The following is an 18,340-nucleotide window of genomic DNA, read 5'->3' as shown; positions in this document are numbered from 1 at the left end:
GCTATTAGCCAGTATGGGTAAGGAATAGTGTCCCTAGCCTCTGTTTGTCAGAGGGTGGAGATGGATGGCAGGAGAGCGATCGCTTGATCATTACCTGTTCGATTCACTCCCTCTGGGACACCTGGCATTGGCAACTGTTGGCAGACAGGGTACTGGGCTGGATGGACCTTTGGTCTGACCCAGTATGGCCACTCTTATGTTCTTATGTGTCTGCCTTAGTTATGTGATAAATTTTACTGAACTCAACACTGAGTATTAGGAGAATTTGGAAAATCAGTAGTTAATTTTAGACCCTGCCTATATGATTTTTTTTAAAGATAAGTGATATATTTCAACTGAATATTTTAGCATAATTTATCAAAACTGACTGTGACATTTTAACATGTTTCTTTACTCCCCCTTGCTGAAAACTGGATGAGTGTAAATTAAATGCAGATGATATATCTATGCATTTAAACATTTATTAAGCCATGTTAGTGACTTAGAATGTTGGTTATGCTGAAATATAGAATAATGGAGAGAGAAATAACACATTTATCTATCCCATTGTTCCTTCATTATTGTTTCATTACCAGTCACTACCAAACACCCATCATCATTCACAGAGATCCTAGTATATTATTGTGTATACATCTTTAGACAATGGAAAAATAGGCATCAATGAGAAAATGTCTTCCTATTTGATGTTCTTCATGGCAGTTTCCACAGACTGAAGGGCTTCATACAAGCGTATCTCAGGCCAATAGGTAATGTAAAAGACACAGGAGAAAATACATCAGAGGCCAATTATTTTCAATGGTATGTTGGTCCTTATTCTTCCTTCACCCAAACAGGGGTAGCTCCACCTAAGGCTATGTCTACACTGGGAAGGCTTGATGATGAAAGTGCTGCTGACATTCAAAAGTCATCAGAAGTGAAAACCAGTCAAACTGCTTTTTTGCCTCCTGTTATCGACATTTAATGGCCACATTGCTAGCTCTCCTGTCAACAGAGCAAAGCAATGTGGGTAAACATCCCACCGTGCAGTGCTGTGGGAAGGCGGAGCAGCCCTGTGAGCTCTCCGTGCAGAGGAATATCAAAGCAGCACAGCACTCTGCCTTGAGTTAGGGGCGCAGCTGGGGAAGTACATTTAGTCTGACCTTAATGAGAGTTACAGGGATTCGTTTTGAAAACTGCTGCCTTTTCCCAGCCCTGAATAATTCCAAATGGGTGTAAAGGCCTATTACCCTTCCTCCAAAGAGCAGTCAGCTGCTAGCACTCTGCGTGCTTTGCCTTCTAGGTAGACAAGATGCATGCAAATACCACCTCAACCCATCAGTGCTATGCCCTGAGTCACATTGGCCTTGCTCTTCTAAAGGGATGTCTACACTACCGCGTTTTGTCATGAAAACTAATGTTGACACATAAGTTGCCAAACCCCGCCTCCTCTCCCCCCACAACCCTGCCAAAGCGTGTTTACATTTGCTCCCTCTGTTGACAGATTATGTCCACATTTTTAGCTTCCCCCATTGACAGTGGGAGCAATGCACTGCAGGGGTATGTATCCCACAGTGGCTGGAGATACCCTCTGTGCTAGGTGTCATGGGATAACAGAGCATGGGGCATCTTGGGACTGTGTAAAACATCCCATCAGGCATCACTTTGTTCAGGGGCTTCTGACATCCTTTTGTGCCTTTTTCACGCCTCCTTACCCTGCGGTAAACGCAGGGCCGGCTCTAGGCGCCAGCAAACCAAGCACCGCTTGTTGTTGTTGATTTCACCCCCTCCCCCATCTACCCCTTTCCTCCGGCCTCTTTTCTAATCAGCGCCGGGAGAGCTCGGGAGACCCTCCTTCTGCTCCGTGCCGAGCTTGGACCCTTGCCCAGGCAGCGCCCCACCCAGCGCTCTGCTGCTCTCCTGCTCCCAGGTGTTTGCCAAGGGCAGCCAGCCAGCTGCGCTACCGCGCTGGCCCCTCAACACTTCTGCGGCACCCCCGGGAGCTGCTGGCTGCAGAGTCCCTCGCAGCGGCTGCAGGCAAGTCCCAGCCTGGCGGCTCCTCTCTCTCCTCTTGCAGGGGAGGGGAGAACGCGGCACCCCACTTCACACCGGGGAAAGGTGTGTACAGCTGCAGAGAAAGGGAAATGGGGGACCCAGGCCACTCTCACCCCTACCCCAGGGCGCTCCGATGTTCCCGCGCGTGCTGTGGGGAAGGGACATGAGGGTTTGGCAGGGAGAGGGAAAGGTGACGGAGTTCAGTCAGTGGGGGGAGATGGGAGGGGGAGTGGACTGGGTCTGGTTGGAAGCGGGGGGGTTGGGTTTGGATGGGAGGGAAGAGGGCGCAGGGTGGATTAGGTAGGGGAGAGAAGGGGGCAGACTGAGTCCGATCACTAAGGGGTCAGGTTTGCCTGGGAGGGGAGAGAAGGTGGAAACTAAGTTCGGTGAGTGCATGTGGGGGAGGCGGGAGGGATGTGTGTGGAGGGGGGACAGGACATAGGCTAGGTTTAGCTGGAGGGTGCGGTGGGAGTCAAAGAGCCGCACGGTGAAAGGGGCGCTTTCCTCCTCAGTGCCTGTCCTGCAGTAGTGGGCCAAGGGGAAGGGGAAGGGAGTGCCAAAAATGTTTTGCTTGGGGCGGCAAAAAACCTAGAGCTGGCCCTGGGTAAACGCTGGAATCTGCAGCAAGAAGAATGGATCCCACACTTCTCCATGCTCTGTTAACTGTCGTGAGGACCTCACACACGGCAGCAGAGATCATCTTGACATTACTGCCAGAGGAAGAAGACTCGGAGGAGCCTGGCAGTGTGTGCGATATGGGCAGCAGCAACCTGTCATTGCATTTGGCAGTCACAGTCACAGAGCAGCTGTAGAAAGTAGACTGGTGCTTTAGGAAACCAGCCATGTGGTGGGATCTCATCATCACACAGGTGTGGAATAAAGACCAATGGCTACAGAACTTGAGGATGCACAAAGCAATATTCCCGGATCTATGTGCTGAGCTGGCTCCTGAACTTTAGGATACACAAAGACAGCAGAAGGAGAGCTGCCTGCCCTCTTGCTTGAAAAGCGTGTGGCAATTTCTGAGTGGAAGCTGGTGACTTCTGATTGCTACGGATGTTTGGAGTGGGGAAGTCAACCACTGGTGCTGTACTGCTGCAAGTGTGCAGGACAATAAATCACATTCTGCTCTGGAGGACTTTGACTCTGAGAAATGTGCCTGATGTAGTGGCTGGCTTTGTGGACATGTGATTTTCCTACTGGGGTGCGGCAATAGACGGCCCCCACATTCTGATTTTAGCACCAGCTCACCTTGCCACCAAATACATCAACAGGAAGGCATACTTCTCGGGCACTTGTGGGTGTCACACACAGTGTGCATCACTGTGGGTGTCACAGACATCAACATGGGGTCGTCTGGAAAGGTGCCTGATGCACACATCTTCAGGAATACCAGCCTGTGCAGAAAGCTGCAGGCGGGAATTTTCTTTCCAGACCACAAGATTACAGTTGGGGATGTGGAAATGCCCGTTGCTATCCTGGACACCTGGCTTACCCCGTGTAGCCCTAGGTCATGAAACTATACACGGGGCACCGTAAGGAGTGTTTTAACAACAGGCTGAGCAGGTGCCACATGGTGGTCGAAGGCCAGTTGGAGGTGTTTCTATGGCAGGCTAGACCTCATAGAGAACAATGTTCCCATGGTTATCACAACTTGCTGTACATTGCATAATTTGTGTGAAAGTAAGTGGGAATTGTTTGTTCAGGGGAGCAGCACCAAGGCACAGAGCCTGGCTGCAGAGTTTGAGCAGCCAGACACTAGAGCTGTCAGAGGAGCTCAAAGAGCTTCTGTCAACATCAGGCAGGCTTTGAGGATACACTTTGAAAAGATGGGGCACTGAAATAAAACTCTGCTACAGTTGCTTCCAGGTTGCACCTCCCTCCCTCCACCTTCAGTGTAACACATAGCCAGGAACATGACTTTAAAGCTTACAGTGGGGATCACAGAGACTGGTCTGTGACTTTGTTAAATGGTAAATAAAAGTATAGGACTGTTATAAAAGTGGGCTTCTATTTGTCAAAAAATGATGCACTGCAGCACAATAAAGCATCCCAGAGAGCTGGTGAGGGAGGTGCTGGCAAAGGATTACACCTCACAAATGTGTGTTAGGTCCAGATATCATTATCAAAGTTGGGAGAGGGTTTGGCAAGCATGGGGAAATGAGGGCTCCCCGAGAGGGGGGAAAGTAGATGGGGGAGTGGTGGACACAGAATTTTGAATCTGTGGCAGGGAGGGTTGAACCCATGATGGGTCACTGTGCTGCTTCAATAACTACTTGAGGGGGGAGGGATAGCTCAGTGGATTGGGTATAGGCCTGCTTAAACCCAGCGTTGTGAGTTCAATCCCTGAGAGGGCCATTTAGGGATCTAGGGAAAATCTGTCAGGGATGGTACTTGGTCCTGCTGTGAGGGCAGAGGACTGGACTTGATGACCTCTGAAGGGCTCTATTAGATAGGTATATCTCCATATATTATCTCAGTCTCTTCCTCATGCGTTCTGTGGCCTGCCTGGAAAAGGCCTGGTTGTCCTTGAGTTGCACAGCTCCCTTTACAAGCATTGTCCCAGATGTCTGCACTCACTTGCTGATCAGTTCAGCACTTTGCAAACCAAATCCTTCCTGGGTTTTTTTAGGGTGCTTTCTTATCTACTGCAATGTCTCCAATGCGGCCCAGGGCTTGGCCATCAAGGTCTTTGCTGTACTGTACATGACAATGCACAAAAAGGAGTCTGCTAACATTGAGTCCTACCTTGTAATATTTCATGTACAAACCCCTTTTCCAACATTTCCACTCACTAAATCACAGTGAATGAGGAGAGGCCGGTGGCTGTACACACGGTCAAAAGAAATTCCAACCAGTGCTAGAACATTCTCTTGGCAGGAACATACTTCTAAATGTTCCACACTTCTCCATGGGTGGGTAGCACCATGGCAGACATCTCCCTGCTCAGGGTAAGCAAGGGAACCAGGGCACAACTTCTCCAGGCTTGTGGCTTTCGCCCTGCTCCATCTGCAGCCCTCCTATGTTCTGCTTTGGCTCCTGCACAAGTGATCGATGAAAGGTACGGGCTAGTGTCCTGCAATGGGGGAAGGGACACAGCTGCACTGCCATGGGACCTGCAACAGAACATATACAAATACCGCACAAAAAGGTTCGATGACCTCTCCCTGCGGAATTCCGTTGAGAACACGGCGAACATCAACATCCTGCTTGGCCATATTGATTAGCGACAGGAATAGGTACAGCTCACAGAAACACAGCCAGCTTCCCACTTTTCCATACCCTCCACCCTGCACTCCACAAGCCACTTACCCTGTTTCTCATCCCCTGCTTCCTGGTCCCTGGAAAGCGGTTACTCAGGCTGGCTCTGTCCATCAGCAGTAGAGAATAGTTCCCGTCTGCCAGACACACTTGATGACTGCAGGGGGAAGCCCTGATCCTCCTCTACGCCAATCTCTTCATCTACAATTTCATCCTCTGGGTTAGATCTTCTGCATATGTTCCTAATTGTGCAAGTCTTTCCCCTGAAGTCAATAGGCATTCTGCCCCAAACCAGTAAACAACTAAAGTTCTGTGCAGTGTAAGTAACTGCACCTCCTAGTGGTGTCACCCACCACAAATGTTAACCTTCCACTGTAACCCCTAATTTGGGGGCAGCCATGGGTTGCATCACATGCATTTTCTTCAGCAGAGACAGCATGTTTCTCTCTGCCAAGTCGGTTAAGGAAGTCCAAGAGCCTCTGATCTTCATTTCAAATCCTGTTTGAAGCACTGGAAAAATACTGGTTTGCAGAGTTGCAGGGTGTTGGCACCTCACCACTGCTAGACCTGCTGGACTGCTTCTTACCCAAAGAAAAAATAGATGGGGGGGAAAATGTCAAGAATGAATCCACTCACTGCCTGAGGGGCAGAACAAGGCACTGCGGCAAATATATCATTCCGTCCTGCAAAGTGATTGAATAATCCAGCTCCATTTGAAGCCGGCTACTTCTCACTTGGTTAATCTGTATGCTTGATTTTTCCCACACAACCCAAGAAAGAGGGTAGTTTCATCCCCCTGCCTAAGAAAGGGTTAATAGTAGAGTCCTGTAGTAAGAGGCTGCATTAGTAAGGGTTCATTACTTGCATAAAACAAAAATAATAGGTTCTAGTACAGTGGGCTGGAACTAATTACAGCTAAAGCAAGTGGGATACAAAGTACTAGTTGCAGAGAATGATGTCAGGGGAGGGAGGAGACAGGACAGGCATAATGTCAGGTGGGAAAATTCTCCTTTCCTTAGGAGAGCAGGGTGGGGTGTGACCATTCATGCAAATGACTACTGCAGGATAGAACAATCACTGCATCGGCATGAGCCAACCGATGGAGTCAGGGTTATGCTGGTGCCATGGAAATAAATGTGGGAATTCTAAAAAGAATGTGTTCACTAGGAGCTGAACTCAGTGTGTCTAGACTACAGGGATTTTTTGAAAAAAGTGGCCTTTTTTCGAAAAATCTTTACCTGCATCTAGACTGCTGCTGCATTCTTTCGAAAGTAAATCAAAAGAACACGGCAGTTTTTTTGACCGCGGAAAACCTCATTTTATGAGGAAGAATGCCTTTTTTTCGAAAGTGCTCGTTCGAAAAAAGGCGCTATGTAATGCAAACTGTGCTTTTTTGAAAGAGAGCATCCAGACTGCCCGGGTGCTCTCTTTCAAAAAAGCAGCTTGCTTTTTCGAAAGTATTGGTTGTAGTCTAGACGCTCTTTCCAAAGAGGTTTGCAGTCTAGACATGGGGGAATCTTGCAATTGACTTCAGTGGGTGCTGGATCAGGCTTGGATGCACAAAGGCGGCAGTGAACTCTTTTGGGCCAACTCTGGTTGCATGGAGTCCCACTTCAGGCCCTTTCAGTTGTCTGTCATGGCCAGCAGGTAACTGGAAGGCATTGCCTTCCCAAAATTGTCTCTGCTCTGCGCTGGCTGCCCAGGAGAGCTGGGGCCGTGGTGTGGCAGCCTGGCTCTCCAGGCACCCGGGAGGGCTGGGGTTGTGGCATGACAGCCTGCATCTCTGGCCTTCCAATGGGGCTAGGGCTGTGGTGCAGCTGCTTGGTTCTCCTGCCACCCGGGAGAGATGAGGCTGTGGTGTGGCTGCCTGGCTCTCTGGCTGGCCAGGAAGTGTGGGACTGCTCCATGGCTGCCCCAGGCACTCTGGTCACCTAGGAAGGGTGGGGCCATACCACCCACTGGAAGGGGGAACACTAACGGTTTGGGGGCAGTAACCTGGGGTGGGGACTGGGATTGGCTCCGTAGGGGGAAGGTTGCGGAAGGGGCAGAGCCTCATGAGACAGGTGCAAGGCCTCAGGCTTGCCTTCCCCACCTGGGCCTTCACCCTCCGCCCACGTTATCTGTCTGGAATTCCTTGCAGGATCAGGACTATAATCTGCAATGGGTCTCCTAGGCGTGAGTGTGATATAATGAGGTTCTATGGTAATTAAGTGCAATAGTGCCCCCTCCTTTGGGAACTCATGGCAGTGTTCTGAATGCAAATGAATTTGATCCCACATATCACACAACTAGTCCTCAGTGCTGAGAAGGAAGCGCCCGTATTAGACATGACAGACTGAGCAGGCAGTTGGAGTCATGTGACCTCTGGGAATAGCACTAGAGGCATCCTACAGAGCACTCAAGAAGCAACAAATGTACTTTACTCTTTTCCCTCAAACACATCTGATCTGCCACTGTAACAGAAGCAGCTAAAATATCACTAGGGTCCTGAAGATGAGCCCATGTGCGGCTGAAGCCACGTACTAAAATACTGTACTGTGTGAACTTAAAGGCTTGGTTTAGAGAACATCAAGGCTCCTCTTTCACAAATATTAATGTCAGAGCTTTTCCTTCAGGCTTTCGGGCCATGCCTTGCCTCTCTCCCAAGCTGCCTCATGGAAGATAGCACTTCAAGGACAACTTCTTGTTTACCACTTCCCCTTTCCCCAGCTCCTGGCAATTCCTGCTGTGAAGTTAAAAGTGACACCAGCTTCCATTTCAGTGGCCAACATGACTGCCCCTGTCTGCTTTGAAGGTGAGTTTGATTTGCTGGTCAAGACATGAAGGATGAGATGGGTGATAGGGTTAAGTGGTGATTAAATGCTTTGAGTCAGTGTCTTTGGGAGGGAAATGAGTTCTTGCTATTTTATGTATTTATAATGTAGCCATCAAGGTTGAATAAGCATGAATCTGGTATATGGCTGCTAACGATATCCACACCAGAGGCAGGGGCTGGGAGAAACTACCCAAGGAAAAGAATATGGGAGAGAGGAGGAATCCATAACAAAACATCAATAATCCTGGAAGCTTGAATATTCTGCTCTGTTTCTGCATCCCAGTTATACTGGTAAATCTTAAGGGAGTGGCCATACTCAGACCATCTGCAAGCTGGTCTCCTTATGGTGGCGCTGCTACTCCAGGACTGAAAAGGATTGCGCCCAATCCTCTAATCTGTCCAGGTCCCTGTGGACCCTATCCCTGCTCTCCAACATATCTACCTCTCCCCCTAGCTTAGTGTCATCCGCAAACTTGCTGAGGGTGCAATCCATCTCCTCATTCAGGTCATTAATGAAGATGTTGAATAAAACCGGCCCTAGAACCACTCCTTGGGGCACTCCACTTGAAACCAACCACCAACAAGACATTGAGCCATTGATCACTACCCGTTGAGCCAGCTTTCTATCCATCAGTCCATTTATCCAATCCATATTCCCTTAACTTGCTGGCAAGAATATTGAGGGAGACGGTATCAAAAGCTTTGCTAACATCAAGGTATATCACAACCACTGACTTCTCCATGTCCACAGAGCCAGTTACCTCATCATACAAGCTACTTACAGTGGGCAGGCATGACTTGCCCTTGGTGAATCCATGTTGCCTATCCTTGATCACATTCCCCTCTTCCAAGTGCTTCAAAATGGATTCCTTGAGGATCCTATCCATGATTTTTCCGGGGACTGAGATAAGGCTGACCAGTCTGTAGTTCCTTGGATTGTCTTTCTTCCCTTTTTAAAAGATGGGCACTACATTTGCCTTTTTCCAGTCATCTGGGATCTCTCTCGATCTCCATGAGTTTTCAAAGATAATGGCCAAAGGCTCTGCAATAACATTTGCCAAATCTCTCAGTCCCCTTGGATGTATTAAATCTGGACCCATGGATTTGTGTATGTCTAGCTTTTCTAAATAGTTCTTAACCTGTTCTTCTGCACCGAGGGTTGCCCTCCTCCCATATTGCGTTGCCGAGTGTAGTAGACTGGAAGCTGACCTTGTCTATGAAGACAGAGGCAAAAAAAGCATTGAGCACTGCAGCTTTTCCCACATCATCTGTCACTAGGTTACTTCCCTCATCCAGTAAAGGCCCCACACCCTCTCTGATCACCCTCTTATTGCTAACACGCCTGTAGAAACCTTTCTTGTTACCCTTCATATCCCTCATAGCTCTAGTAAGTCCATAGTCGAGCTCAAACTTGGGTCCAAGTCACCTAACATTTTGATTCTCTTTGTGGATTGTTTATTCTCAAAAGCTTGAACACCTGCATGGTTTAAATACATAGATACATGATTTACCACAGCAAAGCTGGAGGGATTGCTCATTATGTTTGTACACTGAATTCCTGGAGTGGATCCAACCTCAGCTATGTTCCTAGACAATCCAGGGACGTTTTTTTTAATAGAAGAGGGGAGTGGGATAAAAGGAGCAGGGAGGGAATTCTGAGTCTCCCAGGCAGTCGAGTGGCTGTCCTCAGCAGGGAAATCAGCTGAGAACCAGCATTCCATTCATGCATGCCCACCTTTTCCTGCACGCACACACGCATGCACAAAACTCTTCTGTGCTCATGGGAAAGGCTTTACTAACATCATGCTGATATTAACAGGGGGAATCTAGTTTGTCTGGCTCAAGGACAACTTACTGTTCTAATCTAAAATCAGTACATTTCATCAGAGTGCTAATTACAAAGCTGAACTTAGTGAACTGAAAGGGATCAAGCTAACAGCCCGGGGGATTCAAGTGCACTGATGGCAGAATATATACAGTATAGACTATGGCAGGGCAAACTCCAGCCTACTCTTGTCAGCATGCCTCAAAGCTCTGACTGGGGAGAAGCTGACATGGTTGAAGGGCTCCCATTCCAGATCTGGCCTGGGCTGGCTTGTGGAATCTATTAAGAATCACAACACAACTTAGTACGGCTATAGCTTTCCTCTTGGACATAAAGTAACTTCACTTACATGGGCCCATCACTGCATTATTAGTGATGCAGGCCCTTTAAATCTGTGCTCTGTGTAAAGCTGGGTAAGGCACAGCTAATGTGTCTGTCTCTCCAGTCAGCTAGCAGAAGGAAGGATGCTGAAAGAGCCAAATTAAACAGGATGAGGAGAGTATGATGAAAAATCTCTTCCAGCGAATTCCAAAAGGGTAAAGTCGCTTCTTAAAACCCTTGTGAAGCTGCTGGGTAGCTGTTCTATGGAACAAGTAAATCTTCTCATGAAAAGAGCAAAATCTAGAAAGGAAGATTATTGCTAGAGAAATTCAGAACTGCCTACAAAAGCAGACAGAGGGTGTTAACAATGAGTGGGACTCACAAGTCATGATCCTGTGAACAGAAGGCCATTAGTTTCTTGTATTATCAGTTTTCTTTGGCTCAGACCTGTGGGAATGATCTGGGTTGTGGAATGTCAGGCATTGGGTCTCCTTGCTGCAGGAGGATCAGGTGACCAGAAGGGGTGCTAAGATGCTACTTTCCTGTCCTGGCACCACAGACTGCTGTGCCCCCAAAGCAGCTGGTAGCAGGCCCTGAGTCCCTTCCCCCAAATCAGGAGTCCCTTCCTACCCTCAAAGCTTACATCCTCAGCCCCACCTTGGAGCCCACACTCGAGTCAAAATATGTTGGGTCGCAGGCATCAACAATTTTCTTCAACTGGGTCATGAAAAAAAGTTTTAACCCACTGTCCTAGGGAACGCTCAGCACATTTCAGAATTAGAGTGGAATGATGGTCCAGTAGTTAGCGGTGCTAGGCTGAGAGTCAAGTGACAGGGCTTTAGTTCCCTGCTTTGCCACAGAGACCCTGCATACCCTTGGGCAAGTCACTTAGCTTCTCTGGGTTTCAGTTCTACAGCCATATAATGAGCATAACAACACTTCTCCACATCATGGGTACATGAGGCAAAACACATTAAAGACTGAGAGATGAAGGTGCTCAAATACCCCAGTAATGGGGGGGTCATCTATATACCAAAGCAAAATAGCATTAGTCTCTTCACCACAGGGACATGCTCATGTGACTTACACTTGTGGCTTATATTTTCTCCTCTGGTGTCCATATGGGTACTGTCATGTGCAGCAAATGAGTGAATGAGAGGAAGGAGAGGGCTCTCCTATGAATGAGGGGGTACCTATGGTAGGAGAAGACTGCCAGTTATGTTGAGGTTACGTAGGAGTGGGCTGGGTTTCTGATATATTACAGTGGTCCATGGGAAAGGGTCACGGTTCTCCATGCAGCACAAATTGTGGGGGGAGAGGGAGAAGGTGGCTTTCTGTGTTTGGACTGGTGGGGCATGGAGGATAGAGTAAAGATTGGTGCTTGGCTAATGATGGAATCTACTGGTTTCTTCCCTGTTACTGTCCTGATGTGAGTCTGCAATGAGCTTGGTTGTGATGTGAGAATCTCGCAGTTACATTAGCTTCAGCATGAGTTCCCTGTATTATTGTTCTCAAAGCAAGTAGTTCCTTAGGGGGGAAACATCTCAGACCTGTACAAACAAAACCAGGCCTAGGATGCTCAGCTGTTAATATGAAATACACCTGAAATACCTAAGGGCCAAAGCTGATCAATGGCTGGTTGAAGTTTAATTTCATCTGTGGTTTATTGACGTTAAAATCTTCTTTGATGATATTTTTAAAAGCAGTATCCATAACCTCTCCCTCAAGCACAGACCTAGAAATAGAATGTACTGTTATATAAAATGTCAGCGTAAGAAAGCCCTACATAGATCCATTTTAAATATTAAGCCTTTAGATCTGTCGTTTTACTCTCATAATCTGTAGGTGGGAATCTTACAGCTTTCAGAATTGTCTGAGCAGAGAGGCAGCGAGAATTCTTCCACAGATAGACTCTTCCTGTGCCCTATCACTCCTGCGGGGTCTCTGCAGTTTGTTCCTTCCTACAGCAGCTCACATTTTCTAGTTCAAAATTATGGGCTGAGTTCTCCCCTGCTTAGGGTCCTGTGTCATTTTTTGCATCTCTGCCTTGTGAGAAACAGTGGGAGCAAAACATCAGGGGGGCCAGATTCTGTCCCCTGCATGCTGCTCTGGCAGTGGATAGAAGCTGCAACTGGAAAAGGAGAGTTTCCCCCATCACACACACCATGTAGGGCCACTGCACAGTGCTGTGCCCCTCATAAGCCCCAGCATAGGGGGGAAGAGCTGGGGCGGGACTAGCAGAAGGTGGACCTGTATTGACCTGAGTGATGCTTTGCAGCCCAGAGAGCAGCCCCAGGGCCATTTCAGTCCTCAAAGGAGCTCAGAATCTGGAGGGCACCAAGGAAGCCTAAAGGCTCCCCTCCTCCGGGGTTGCACGCTGACCCCCTGAGCTGGTAGCATTTGAAACTCACTGTGCTCAGGCTTTGGTAACTAGCAGAGCACTAAAGCATGGAGAATCAGGCCCACAGCCCTGGAACATAAACTGCTGTGTTTTGGGCAGCTGTCACCTCTGAACACTGCACCCAGCCAGGCAGCAGCTCCAGCACAGGAGTAAATGGAGAGGCACATACTGATCTGTGGGACTCCCCAGGCTTATCCCTGCTGCTCCAATCCAGGTGCAGGCAGATCCTGACTGATGGGCTAGTATGTGGTAGCTCAGCAAAGCAGCATGTTCCTTCTCCCTCCTCCCCAGAAGTTGTCATCTTATGTTCCAGGCTTTTATAAGGCGCCAGCCTGTGAAAATCAATGCAGTGAAGTCTGCCTGCGTCTGCAGCCTGAGGGCACGTCTACACTGCAGGGCAAAAGTCAACTTAAGATACGTAAGTCAATTGCGTAGCTGAATCAAAATAGCTTAATTCAGCTTTTGGTGCTGTCTACACAGCAGGAAGTTGAAGGAAGAGTACTCTTCCTCTGACTTCCCTTACTCTTTGGCTACGTCTAGACTGGCATGATTTTCCGCAAATGCTTTTAACAGAAAAATTTTCTATTAAAAGCATTTGCGGAAAAGAGCGTCTAGATTGGCACGGACGCGTTTCCGCAAAAGCACTTTTTGCGGAAAAGCGTCCGTGCCAATCTAGATGTGCTTTTGCGCAAAACAAATCTGAGCTGTCTACACTAGCCCTGTTGCACAAAAGCTTTGCACAAAAGGACTTTTGCCCGAACGGGAGCAGCACAGTATTTCCGCAAGAAGCACTGATTTCAGACAGTAGGAAGTCAGTGTTCTTGCGGAAATTCAAGCGGCCAGTGTAGACAGCTGGCAAGTTTTTTCGCAAAAGCAACTGCTTTTGCGGAAAAACTTGCCAGTCTAGACACAGCCTTTGTGAAATGAGGAGTCAGAATAAAAAGTCCTCCAGCTCGACATTATTTCGAAATAACGTCCTGCTGTGTAGACACGCGCTATGTTATTCTGAAATAACGTTTCTGTGTAGACATACCCTGACAAAACCAGAGAGGGGAAAGTTGTGGGCTACCCCCATTCAGCTCGGGGGTGGCAGAAGTCGAAGTGTAAAGCTGACCCTTTCAGTTGTCCTCATTGTAAATGCTTGTGCTGCTGGTTGATAGCTGGCCTGTAACTGATTGAAGTCACAAGGGAGAAGGGTTAGAGCAACAGTGGTGGAAAACTTGCTCGGTTGTCTTGTTTTTTTAGTCTCCTCTGCTGTTGGGGGCAGTCGTGATGGAACATGAGGCTGAGAGGGATAGCCATGAGAAGGGAGAAATAGAGGAAACCAGGCAGGATGGATCTGTGGGAGGACCCTTCCAGAAATGTGGGGTGGAATAAGAGAAAGGGACAGGAGTTCCCTGAGATGTCACAGAAGGCTGGCTTGTCAGACCCCTTGTGATTTCCTTCTTCCCTCAGCTTTCATGCCACACTGAAAGCCCCACAGTTCAGGAAACATGCCAAGGACTGGGGGGGTCTATTCGTAGCTAGGCATTCCATCCCTTTAAAGGGGGAGGGGGTATCATTTTGGGGAATGTGTGGCTCCAGCTCCCCCTGCTGGAACTCACTAACAATACCCAGCCATTACCTAATGGCATTTTCCAAGCCATGGTAAAAATATGAACTAACATGCTGTCTCTGTAGCAGGCCCCCCCCGTCCCCAACACAAGGCACACTCGGGGTTTGGCCTTTTTATTGTTAATGAACTAATAGCAAATGAATGTTCCGCAGAGTGGTACAGAACAAGCGCTCTTTCCCCCTCCCCCCAAACAAACAACACACTCTTTGTGCCTAACCTGCATCTGTGCCAAAGGCATGTTAGTACAATTTTAATTTAGAGATTTCTTCATTAGCAAAATCACTGAAAACATCAGTAACTGCCATTATGAGGTTTTACTTTAATTCATATGTAAATTGGGAGGTAAGGGAATGTTGGTCCCAAAGTGGCAGTATGCAGGGAGTGCAGGAAGGAGAGGAGAAGACAGCAGAGGGGCAAGTAAGGGGCAAGACAAAAAGGAGGCTGACTCATGTTATGTTTGTGCTTCTGTGTATCTAAACACACTAGGTAAAGAGACAGTTTAATAACAGTGATTAGTACTGTATTAAAAGGAGCTCAAATGACTGTGAGTCAGGGATTATCCCATTCAACTGATGGGGAAACAAAGGCAAACAGGTTAACGTCAACATTTTTAAAAGGGTCCACTCTTTCTTTCTGAGTTCCCCCACTTTCTTTCTGCAGCTCCCATTGAATCCAATTAGAGATGTGGGAATCCAACAACTCTTCAGATCTGTCTGTGTGTGTTTCAAGGTCGGCATTTTTTTTAAGGACACGCCCACAATGAAAACACTTTAAAAAAAATGTTCAGTCTAAATGCCTTGCGAAATACCACTGAGGAAGATGACACTAGAGCTGAGAATATATTGACAAGAATTCCTTGTTCCTGGTACAGTCACTAGCCTGAAGCTAAAATCTTCAAGAGGTTCTTTTCCAAGGCAAGATTTATATTGGACAGGCCTGGTATTCAAAGGGATGTTCAGAATCCCACAATTCAGCATCCCACAAAAAGATCTTGAGGGACCTGAGATTGGGAGCATGTCACTGAGTTAGCACACAGCTTTGTCCTGGAGGTCAAATCTAGCCTTTCTGCACTCACTTGATTAGTTACTACTGCGGGGAGCTGTCTTCTGGATTGGTTTATTTCCTCAGAGCAGCACCTTTCTGTCTAGTATCTGAGTGCTAACTATCTGAGCTCTTGGCATTCTTTAGAAAAGACTGAAATATCTATACCGAGGGGAAAAAACAAACTAAGCAACTTAGGCCAAATGTTACTTTGGGCACGTCTAGACTACATGCCTCTGTCGCCAGAGGCATGTAGATTAGGCTACCAGACATAGGAAAATGAAGTGGCGATTTAAATAATCGCCGCTTCGTTTAAATTTACATGGCTGCCGCGCTGAGCCGACAAACAGCTGATCAGCTGTTTGTCGGCTCAGCGCGATAGTCTGGACGCGCAGGTGTTGACATCAAAGGTATTTGTCGACCACCCAGGTATACCTCATCCCAGGAGGCATACCTGGGTGGTCGACAAATACCTTTGATGTCGACACCCGCGCGTCCAGACTATCGCGCTGAGCCGACAAACAGCTGATCAGCTGTTTGTCGGCTCAGCGCGGCAGCCATGTAAATTTAAATGAAGCGGCAATTATTTAAATCGCTGCTTCATTTTCCTATGTCTGGTAGCCTAATCTACATGCCTCTGGCGACGGAGGCATGTAGTCTAGATGTACCCTTTGTTTTGACCTTGAGTCTAATCAGCGAAACTATAATCCAGTTTTAAATCACCTACTATGGGTTTAAAAAAGAGAGATTTTTGTCAACATAATGTTATGTGTTCATAAAATGTCACTCTAGATTCTGATTTATATTTACAGTGAGGATATCAATATGTAATTAATTGTATCATCAAGTACTAAAGGACAGCCAGCTACCTGGTTTCACTGTATTTTGATGCATCTCACTGTCATTCATTAAGGTGAAATTCCCTCTGAGTTCAGTGGAGATTTTGCCTAAACAGGGGTGGTTAGATTTGTCCCCATAGTATTTGAAGTAACGGAGAGCTATAAAACCCATCTGCTTATAACTTCAAAAGGCAAGATTCAGTTCCCAAACAGAAGAATAAAACGGATATAACCTTGATCATTGACAAGAAACCTGCCTTTGTGATTTGTTGAGAATTAAATAATATGTGCCCTTTTTTATCACAACTGGAGAGAAAAGCAGAACAAAAGAACCATTGGTTTGAATTCAAGTTATAGTTCACGAGAATTCATTTCCATACAATTACAATGGGTCTATTCTTATTACCTCTGAGTATTGTTTGTATTTGCGGAAGTTGAATGGTGTTACGATCACCAACTAGTGCCTGGGTAATTAACATCTAGGTTTTAAAAAATTTGTTTACTAAGAAGGTTGGCATGAACTGAGTCAGCATATAAACTTGATGGAGTTCTGGCAAGCCGCACCCATCTGTTTTATAGATTGCAAATTCTTCACCATTTGTTTTGCAGAGTGCCTTGGCAGGTGCTTAACACACCCCTGAGCATGGTCCAAATGAATTTATAACAACACACAGTCTTTGTCTAATGGTATAAGATACACACGCCCTTTTCCTTTGTTTGCATTAAAGTTCTAGTCACCATTTGTTGTACTAAGAAACACTTACTGCAGGTAAACATTTTATCTACAGGAGAACATGACAGGACACTGTCTGAAAAACATTATCAAAGATTCCAATAAAATATGAAAATGGATTGAGCATATCCATATTGTATCACTCAGAATGATAAAGGGCTGAGTCACTCAAGTAATAATTGTCATGCATGAAATATGCGCTGAATATTTTTATTAGCTGACATGCCTTTACTTTGCAACATGGCTGCAATATCTCAGGCTTTGTAGTGTCTATATTTGGGCTGAAGGAATAGAACAAGGGCTGTGTCTAGACTGGCATGATTTTGCGGAAATACTTTTAATGGAAAAGTTTTTCCATTAAAAGTATTTCCGCAAAAGAGCATCTAGATTGGCACAGATGCTTTTGTGCAAAAGCATCCGTGCCAATCTAGACGTGCTTTTGCGCAAGAAAGCTCCGATGGCCATTTTAGCCATCGGGCTTTCTTGCGCAAAAAATTAAGGTGCCTGTCTACACTGGCCCTCTTGCACAAGTATTCTTGCACAGGAGGGCTTATCCCTGAGCAGGAGTGTCAAAGTATTTGCGCAAGAAGCACTGAATTCTTACATTAGAATGTCAGTGCTCTTGCGCAAATTCAAGAGGCCAGTGTAGACAGCTGGTAAGTTTTTGTGCAAAATCTTGCCAGTCTAGACGTAGTCCTTTGGGTGCATCTAGACTAGCATGATTTTCCGCAAATGCTTTTAACGGAAAAGTTTTCAGTTAAAAGCATTTGCGGAAAAGTGTCTCTAGATTGGCACGGACGCTTTTCTGCAAAAGCACTTTTTGCGGAAAAGCGTCCGTGCCAATCTAGATGCAGTTTTGCGCAAGAAAGTCCCGATCGCCATTTTCACGATCGGGGCTTTTTTGCGCAAAACAATACCGCGTTGTCTACACTGGCCGTCTTGTGCAAAAGCATTTGCGCAAGAGGGCTTTTGCCAGAACGGGAACAGCATAGCATTTCCCCAAGAAGCACTGATTTCAGACAGTAGGAAGTCAGTGTTCTTGTGGAAATTCAAGCGGACAGTGTAGACAACTGGCAGCAGCTTTTGTGGAAAACCTTGCCAGTCTAGATGCATCCAAGGTGTTTACTGTCCAGTGGGCTACAAGTAAATCTTAAGAAATTCATATAGGGTTATGTTGCATTTATTTCACAGCTTTTTCATCTGGAGGAGTGAGAGTTTTCACTTGATTAAGGTTAGTATCCATTATATTGATCATGTTGACTCTAGCAGCTACAGAGCCAATTGGCTCTTTTTTTAAAAACTCTACTGCTGCCAAATATAGCAAGCATGAGGTGCTTGGTCATTAACATTTGCCTACCCACTTGATTAGTTCAATAGATGAGCAGGGCCCATCCAGAACAATCCATTCTCTTCTGAGATAAGCAGGCCCAACACTGGCCCTGGACTGAAAAGTTACAG

Source organism: Pelodiscus sinensis, chromosome 16 (assembly GCF_052426305.1).
Source record: "Pelodiscus sinensis isolate ZL-2025 chromosome 16, ASM5242630v1, whole genome shotgun sequence".
Lineage (NCBI taxonomy): Eukaryota > Metazoa > Chordata > Testudines > Trionychidae > Pelodiscus > Pelodiscus sinensis.
This window is presented reverse-complemented; position numbering follows the sequence as displayed.